This window comes from Mus pahari, chromosome 17 (genome assembly GCF_900095145.1).
Source record: "Mus pahari chromosome 17, PAHARI_EIJ_v1.1, whole genome shotgun sequence".
NCBI lineage: Eukaryota > Metazoa > Chordata > Mammalia > Rodentia > Muridae > Mus > Mus pahari.
This window is the reverse complement of record NC_034606.1, coordinates 3,992,915-4,002,555: the sequence shown is the minus strand read 5'-3', so window position 1 is coordinate 4,002,555 and position 9,641 is coordinate 3,992,915. Positions and strand designations below refer to the sequence as shown.

The window sequence follows — 9,641 nt, the reverse complement described above, 5'->3', positions numbered from 1 at the left end:
TTACAGGTGAATTCATGACACCTTTGACTCTCTACTGTCTCAGACCTTAGGTAACAAACCTGCAGCTGCTTTTTTAAACAAACTGTTGATCAGCAAACAATAAAGGGGCTACAGAAACACTCATTTTTATGCTGTTCCCTTTGGGCTTCATGCAAAGACAATTCTGTGTAAATGTACAGTTGACTCTGATGTGGAAATCTGAAAATCAGTCCATTCTTGTTATAAAAATTTTTTTACAATTGTAATTATATTGATGTTCATATTGTATAAAATAACTCATTTAATAAAGTAGTGCTTTGATTTTACAACACCACAGGATAAATGGTTCTAGAAATTCTGTTCTAACTTTCCTTATTATTTGCCTTATAAAAATGAATTGATGAGCTAGTGTTGCAAGAGCAATTCCCTCCCTTTCTCAGCTCAGTGGCAGGTTTGTTAAACTAGCGCAGACTCATTCATTAAATTGTGCACATGATTCTGTTGGCAGCTGATGCGGGTAAAAGAATGGCTTATCTGCTGCTTCCGTGTCTTCACAGCTACACAGCATTCCCCACTTCGGATCATTTCCTGTGTGTCCATCTGGGAGTCATTGTAGATGACAGATTCAATTCATACAATTGGTAGAGTTGCCAGTGAGCCCTTCTGGACAATGTGTGGAGGAACAAGTGTGACCTATAAAGGCCTGTGTCTTTGCAAATTGTTCAAATTCTTTCATTTGAAATTGAACTATAATTTTTGAAAGATTTTGAAAGTTATCTACCTAATTTTATGAGCGAATTTTTACATTTAACAAGAAGAATAGAATGATTTGTTTCAGATTAATTTGCAGAACATTCTTTGTCTTTCTAGTAAAACTCTAATTTTAGAGCCTTAGTGCTGGCCCCTGAAGTCAAAGGCTGTCTAGTTTGACTTCCACTGAGCAAGCAGAGCAGTGGGCTAAGGTAAAGTCTGCCGGTGAAGGAAGGCTGACTAGTCCTGCTGGTGTAGGTTACAGGCAAGTCTGCTGGAACCCAACTAAGTTTAGAAGTTGACGTAATGGGAAGAGCATTACGTGCTGACAGCTGCTTAGAGCTGTGGCCCTGACCTGTGGAAAACAAACGGATCCCTCGTGATGTAGCCTGGGCAGTTAGTGGACAGCTCAGCGTACTCTGGCCACCTGGCTCATGTGGCTGTGTTTAAAGGAAGGTGACTCGGGACAGTGTAGTGCTTGTAGTCTGCACAGCAGCCCTGTCCCCAGCCTCACAGAAGTACAGTCTGTTTAAATATTCCCCTGCCTCTCACACTTGGGAGCCACTGTTTGCTAAAATGTTGCCTACTAGAGTTAGAGTTTTACTTGTTTTCTTGTGGATCTTACATTCTAGTTAAATGGTCATTTTAGAGCTTTCAAAAGTGCTTTATGCAGATGTACGGTTTCTTTTAGTGACATACTGGTTATTCAGAGCCTGATCACAATTTTTGGTTTAAATCTTTTTGTTTGTTTCACTGTTGTAATTCAGAATAAAACATTTTCAGTCTTGTATTTAACTGTTTTCTGAGCAGCTGAAGACACCGTATTTAGCTCTGTACCTCAGTGATAGGGAGTAGGTGATGGCTCTTCACTCTGAGCGTGGGGATTGCCAGCATGGTCCTATCCTGTGCTTCAGTTAAATCTGCTGTGAGGAGGAAATGACAACTCGAACATCTTTGTAATTTAGTTTGCAGAGTCTTTTAACAGACGAGTTTGTTTAAAAAACTGTTTTCTGTCTTCAAAGGTGATATAAAATAGCAAGAGGGGACTGATCTGTTTGTACTCTGTATGTTAGTTGTCAAAAGGAATGGGGTTCACATTAAACTTGTTTCCATTCTCATCCCCATGTTTAGCTCACACACTTGAGCCCTCACGTGTGCTGTAATGTCTTATTAAAGAAGATGTTAAAGAAAACGAAACTAGTCTAATTTCTTGTACCTTTTAAGAGGTTTTTACATCGCCTCTTCCCCCTCCTCCCCCTCTGATTTTTAATCCAAAGGATGATAAGTAAAGTCTTTTAGTTCTTTTATTGGCCATTGTTTTCCCTATATCTGACTGTCTATAAGATACTGCCTAAGAGTAAACAAAGTGTTTGTCATTCTGAAATCTTGCTGTGTGTAGTGTACAGTGTACTAGAAGGAAAAACTTGACATTACCAACACGAACAACCAAGTACTTAGGCCAGTTGCCAGGGTGGTTAACCCCTTATGACAGCAACAGTTGAGGCGAGACCTGGGGCGTGGTGGTGGTGGTGGTGGTGGAGGAGGTGGTATGGGGTTTGGTTTGGTTGGTTTGTTTTTGAGATAGGGTTTCTCTGTGTAGCTGTGGCTGTCCTGGAACTCAGATCTCCTTCCTCTACTCTACACCCTGAGTGGTGGGATTAAAGTCATGTGCCACCAGTCATGTGCCCTGTGACTTTGGGATTTATTTTATAAATATTTCTAAGGTATTATAGAGTAGTTTCAACTTGAGACATGGTGTAAGATAACAGCTAAAACTACAGGCTATCCCCCAAAGCCCCGACCTTTGTTTTTCATTATTTGCATACTACTTGCTTTAGTGACGGATATAGTATCACCTTTTCTATTATATTGATCAAGCATCGTCTAAACTAACTAAAATGCCATACTTAAATAACCAAGTCTGAATGGATTCATTTGTACAGTTTTATAATTTGGGATTTTTGTTTAGTGTGTACAGCAGCGGTGAACCAAAAGTCAGGGCTATGTGTAATGCCACTTTACATAGTGAATTCCTTAGGCTAGCCTAAGTTTACTGTGAAACCTTTAGAAGTAGTGCGCGTTCCCAGTGTATAATACAGCATCTGTATGCTTGGTTCACATACATGGTTTATTAATGAGATTGCCAGTTACAGTCAGTGTAAGATTTTTATAAAAACAATAAGTAAAACACTTCTCTTTTCATTAGCTGAGTTTTATTTTTGCAACCACTTTTCACCTTCATGTGTATAGAATAGACCCAAGTTTGAAATGTGTCCTACAGAGATAGACTTAAGTCACGTGCTAGTTATGCTTGTGTGGGTATGATCTTCAGTGTTGATGTTACAGTCATTCTTTATTTTATATTTGCAATGCTGTTCCATAGTTACTTGCTGTTTTGTTTTGAGACTCTGTCTCTCATGGCCCAGTCTGTCCCGCCTACTTGGAGTGCAGGCTTGCGCCAACCTTGCTCTGCATCGGGATTTCTAATGGCTTCTGCTGTATGGACCGTAAGGACCTTGCACTGTCTCTGCCTCTTGCTGAGTTGTGGCTGCTGAGAAGCGGTCTGTGTTAACTTGGAGGTCTACGAAGGCTGCTCATTCACTTATGTGAGTCCATATGGGCTCTGAGTCCAGTGCTGCTAGATTGTCCTGTTGAAATCAGCTTTCACACTGGCTCCAGTGTCAGAGATCAGGTACTCCTTGTTTTGGCTTTTCAGAATTTTCTAGTTCAGGCTTTAGAATAAATTCCTAGAACTAGCATTTCTCCAATGGTTCTTTTTGGGGAATAATTAGAAATCTAGATATGTATGTTGAGTTTGTTTGGGGGAAAACTTTTCTTTTAGCATTTTTTTAATGTCTTTACTTGCACATTTTTGGGGAGGAAGAACCTCGCTGTCCACATGTTTGCAGGACAGGATCTCTAGCCGAGTTTTCTTTGTATGCCTGATGTGCCCCCACCACACCCTGAGCTGAGGGAAGACTGAGCCCAGGGCCTACACATGCTAGGCCAGCCCTGAGCTTTTTCTCCAGCTCCAAATTGAAATTGCTGATGTACTTGTGAATGGTACTGTGAGATTCTTGTGTTGGTTCTAAAGCATTAACATGAAAGCAACATTTTGTAAAGAAGTGTCCAGAGCCGGGCAGTGGTGGCGCTGAGACATTTTTCAGTCAAGGTTTCCTCCTTTCAGATGAGTCTAGCTTGTTTAAAGCTGACATAAAGCTATCCAGCATACCTGAGATGGAAAAACACAGTGGACCATGACCAGAAGAAGAGTAACTGCAGCTTAAGGACTGCTAGGGCCAGGGGCATCCTAAGTGATCACATTTAATCCAAACCCTGAGAAGGCCGAGGCCTCGAGAAGGATCCACTCTGCAGCCTCCTGCTGGTCCCGGACTGAATACAGTGACAGAATAGATGTGACATCAGAATTCGTCTTTCTGCTGCATCAAAGAAACACACCTCGCCAGGCATGGTGGTGCACACCTTTAATCCCAGCAGATTTCTGAGTTCGAGGCCAGCCTGATCTACAGAGTGAGTTCCAGGACAGCCAGGGCTACACAGAGAAACCCTGTCTCGAAACCCTCCCCCCCCCCCCCCCCCCCAAAAAAAAATGAAGTGTCTGAAGCCTCTGCTCTAAACAAGATTCTGAGACCTTCTAGAGAAAATGCATGTATTACATAATCTTAGGTAGCTATTAAGTGCTTACTATATTGTGATGTAGGAGAGGGTTGAGGTCAGTCATGCCTACAGGGATGGGGAGTTGTCTGGCATGGTGGAAAGAGGAACAGGTAGTGAAAGCCAAGCACAGTGGGGGTGGCCGGGTGGGCAGGAGTGGGAGAGTGTGTGGGGCAGTCGGCTTAGGCTTGTGAGTGGCAGCCTTGAGTCCGTGGCAAGAGTGGAGAGCAGCCCTTAGAGTGGAATCAGGTTGTGCACTGTATATGCTGTGATGTTATTTGATGGGATATAATGTTGCTGAAGTGGGAAGACTCTGTTAGGGTGAAATACTCTTTGAAAGAAATCATTTTATATACTGTTTGACCCTTGCCTGCTACAGGCTAACCTGTTTATAATTTAACTTTATTTTTTAAGGTAGTTATGAATATAGATTAAGAATTTTCCAGGCAGTGGTGTGCCTTTAATGTCAGTATTCAAGAGGCAGAGGCAGGTAGACCACAGAGCAAGTTCTAGAATGGCCAAGACTACACAGTAACCCTGTCTCAGAGACAAACAGAAGTATTTGGCTCTGCTTCAGTGCAGTGACGCTGCTAGTATCCAGGGACCTTGCTGCTTTGCTCTGTACCAAGGGATCCAGATGTATTGAGTCTGCACATGGTGTTTGTCATCTACTAGATTAAAAAGTAATACATTTGAAAAATATTTCAGTATATATGGGTTTTAGAGAGTACAGTAAAACTGAATTTTTAAAACTATATAAAAACCAGCCAATGGTCTGTTTGACACTTGTGCACACATATTCTGTATGGGAACACAAACTTAAGAATGTGTATGTTGTTTATAATATAGCAAGTGAATTGTCTTCATTTTCTTACCTTGGCCTAAGTGTAGTTGTGTGGTTGGTTCTAAGTTTTCTCTTGTTGAACTTGGCCTGTTTAATTCATGTATGCTTTGTTTCCACGTTTAGAATTGCATCTCATTAAATTGACAGCTCCTGCTGGGAGGCAGATGGTGAGATGTTCGATGGGTTTTATTAGAGGGTGAGGGAGGACCAAGACTGCAGGCCAGGCTTCTGGACCAGTGGTGTCAGTGCCTTTGAACACTTTCTGAGTGCTAAGTTGTTTAAATGTGGTTTAGACCTTTGGTGTCTGGTGATCCGTGGAACGTTGTATTTTATTTGTTTCCCAGGTACAGTTTATCCATCACCATTTCCTGTTGGATCTTGTAAGGGTGCTGTGTGCTGTCCACAGCACTTTGGAAAGAACGGGCAGCTCCCAGGGAGCATGGATGACGAAGGCTGTCATCCATAACCTGCTAAGATGTGGCTGCAGTACTTGAAGGACTTTCATGGACTCCGCATTTTTTAGACAACATCTTATGTAGAGCCCCACTGTGCAAACTTTTTGCCTCAGCCAAAGTATTCAGATTACAGGTGTGTGCCAAGTTTACCTGCCACTTGACGGGAGTGTAAACTTGGTGTTTACATGTGCTTTATTCCGAGTCAGAAAAGGTTTTATTTATTGGTCCCTTCCTGCTCTGGAGGAAGGGAAATAACAGTAGAAGAGTAACAAAGCTGCACTTCCTGTCCCTTGGCCTTTGTGTGTGTGTGTGGGGGGGGGATTGATGGATTTTCACAGTTACAAAATAGGCATTGCGTTGAAGAGTGCCTATTGCCTTCTGAGCTGGTCTTTAGTCACCTTTGAAGATGGAGAAACTGATAACTATGTCAGACCTCAACAAGTAAAGGAAATGTGTGAGCGCATGTAGCTGTTGCGGCTCAGAGCTTCCCGGCTTCCTGCTGCTCGTGTGCTGAAGCTAGTACATGCTGTGTATTCACACGTGCCCTGCCCTCCTCTGGTCTGCATTTTGGGATTGTACTGTTTTCTTCCCACCTGCCGGCAGGCTCTGCTGGTGGAAATGTTCCTTAAGCTCTCCTCGAAGTTCAACACTGAAGGAAGTACAGGTTAGGGAAGGGAACACATACCAATACACAGCGACAAGACAGCAGGCTGGAGGTGCTCAGACACCCCCAAAGCTAAGCCTTGGGGCTGGGTGATCCTGCCTCTGGTCTCCTTGTCCCATTGTGAAAGTGGACAGTGGGCAGTGAAATGGCTCAGTGGGAAGACAGACGCACTTGTGTAAGCCTGGTGACCTGTGTATGGTCCTGGGAATCCACCGTGGAAGGAAAAAAAAAAACAATTGCCAAAAGTTGTCTTCTGACCTCCACTCAAAAGGGCAGCATCCCACGGTACACACAAAAACAAACACATTTTTAAGGAGAGAAACGTGACCAGAGCGTGCGTCTGCTGGTTCCCACGAGCCCTTCGTGCATACTGCTGCTCAAGGCTTTACAGCTTATAGAATTTCATGTGAAATTTTAACCACTGTCAGTCCAGAAAAGGGGTAATGGCAAGAAGCTGTCCAGAAAAATCAATACAGTTTGTGTCTTGACTTTTACAGAGAAAGTAGTAAAGGCCGTAGAGTCAGCTTGGGTCTGGCCTTAGAGGACTTTTGCTATAGGCTTTGACGTTCACACTTAGTTTTACTTTTGTGTCTTCTCCAAGCATGTTTTGCTTTTAAGGGGACATTTTCCTAGAACGCAGTTCCAGCCTGTCCTGTCTCCTTAATGACAGGCACTCCTCCCAGTGTCTAGCCCCAGTGTGGACATCAGCTCTTCTGTGGCATTCATTATGAGTGAGGGACTGATTACTCCTGTCTGCTCTGCCTTCCTGCCGTTTAGTGAGACTGTTTAGCCTATCCAGTCTGGTGGGATTGCTCATAGCCTGCGTAGCCTACAAGTAAGCTGATCTCTTGTCATTTTGTGTAAGGTTCTTTCTGGCCTCTGGCATAGAAGTGGTCTTATTTCTGGTGCCTTGAATCAGTATGCAACCATGTAGCATCCCCTAAACTGTAACAAGTACTTCTCATTGTTTTTTATAAGTTACTTTTTAAGTCTTCCAAACAGTTACGTATGGAGGTAAATTTTAGGTCAGAAGATTGAAACACTGAAGTAAAACCAGTAAGTATGTGTTTAAGTGGAATAAATGCAAATTCATTTAGAGTTTAAGAAAATTGTATTCCATGAGCCCAAAATATGGCAGCAGTCTGTCCTGGCATCTTTTCATGTGGAAGCCATTGTTTTTAGCAGGCTCTGTGTGGTCAAGCATGACTTCCCTGTTTTAAAAGAGAAATGCAAGCCTAGATTTGTGGAAAACATGTTACACAAACCATTGTTCCTGTGGGTAGCCAGCTCTTCTGTGAAATTGATGCCTGGTTCTCAATCTTTGTTGTTTCCAGTGAAATATTGCTGGGCAGGATTTTGTACATTAGAGCAAGAGTGGAAGGGAACAGTACCGCTTACCAGGGAAACATCGGAAAGTTCTGGGGCCTGATCCCAGAGCCTGGGTGGGTGGACTTACACCTGCTCCTATTTGTGTCACAATGGCTGACCTTGAACTTTCCCGAGTTTTTGCCATCCCCTAGTGCTGACTGGGACTGTACAGTACAGTGAGGCTTTGTACTTGTTTAGAAGTCGGTAAACAGGCTCACTTGGCATTTTGCAAGCCACGGTCCACAACGCTGGAAGCCATCACAGATAGAGTCTCACTCTGAGCAGGTTTCTTCTATGCTCTTCTACTGACTGATTTGACTATTTGTCCTCATCCTTCTCTGCTTATAATTGTAAATGGGAAGGATATTCTGTCAGAATCAAGGTATCACACTTGCATCTGTAATACATCCTGAGTACTGTCACACCTCTCCTCCATCCCCCATCCCTGTCACCTCTCCCTTACACGCACCTTTCCTACAGTCATGGCTTTTGTTTGCTGACCCACTGTTTTGAACCAGGATTGTGTCCAAAGGAGCCTCGTGGGCTCACCATTTGGTACATAACTGAGGATAACTGTCCCTTCCCCAGAGTCCAGTAGTTCATCAAGGAGCTCCTCCTTGGTTTGTGATTGGCTATTGACAATCAGTCTTATGTAGGTCCAGTGCAGGGGAGCCCAGCTCCTGTGGAGTCATCTCTACAATGGCTGTCCCCTGCCCTAAGGGTGGCATTTGTCAGCTCTTCTCCAGATTGTTACCTTTTGCTTTTCTCTTCCTTGGTCTCTCTGAGCTCATGGTGGTATAAATGTTCCCATTTGGGGCCAAGCATTCACTGTCATTATTCTTAGCAAATGAGCAGCCATGAGCTTCTGAAATAACTACTGCTCACTGACATGGTTGGGTCTATACCATAAGGTACTACATTCTGACTAGGTCTTTCAGGGCCACATTTAGATAGGCTTTTGGATATCAAGCCTAGTTTAGAAAAACCCATCATTTGGCACATGTACTGTAATATCATGTCTGCATCATAGGTCAAGACCATTATCCAGGTCAGCTAATGTAACAGGGAAGTTAAAAAGTCCCATCAGAAAACAAAATTTTTTCACTAAGAGCCGGAGAGATGGCTCGATGGTTAAAAGTACTTGTTGTTCCTGCAGAGAACCTAGGTATGGTTCCTAGCACTCTCAGGGTGGATCACAACTGTTGAACTTCAGTTCCAAGGGCACCAGGCACGTGTGTGGTAAACATATGTATATGTAGATAAACATTCGTACACTTAATGTCCCAGTGGATCATCTTAGTACACAGCATGCTTTGGGGACTGTCACTCTGTCTGGTTCTATGACAAACAGGACCTTGTTTTCCTGTTTGTTTTCCATCTAAAGCAGTTTGAGCAACTCAGACACAATCTTTATAAACTAATAGGAAAAAACTATGATAAGGACTCATGCTGTGTATAAAGCATCTGCAGTTAAAGTCAAATGCCAAGGCACGGGCATTCCATGAGCACTTAGCATGTAGTTTGGAATACGATACTAGAGCTTAAAATCAGGACTGAACTGAGATTTGCATAGATATGCATAAAGATGGATCTGAGACAGATGATATCTTTAAGGCAATATGTAGTCAAAAGAACAAACAAGCTAAGATTAGAATTTTGGACTGTCTATTATGGATGGGTAGAAAGGAGCTGGAAGTAACGAAGAGCAGCCCGTGAGACGGACAGTCAGGTCAAGACTCTGTCTAGGCTCTCAGTGACAGGGCAGCTTAAATGGTCCCCATGATTGACACTGGCATCCAGTATTCCCAGCCTTCCTCCAAGGTCAAGGGAATGGGCTTCACACAAACAAAGGAGCAAGGGACAAGGCCAGCAGATGTTAATCTCCAGCTTTAAGTAAGTAGTTGCA

General features: G+C 43.1%; 1 protein-coding gene across 1 annotated transcript in view; it reads left to right on the top strand.

Annotated features, from left to right (window-relative positions):
- The window catches only part of Znf706 (zinc finger protein 706), a 6,987-nt gene extending 6,669 nt beyond the window's left edge, over positions 1 to 318 (top strand). The window contains exon 4 of the mRNA XM_021216705.2: positions 7 to 318. The gene's annotated coding sequence lies outside the window, so the exon portion shown is untranslated. The remainder of the gene's footprint in view (positions 1 to 6) is intronic.
- Positions 319 to 9,641: the final 9,323 nt, after the last annotated feature.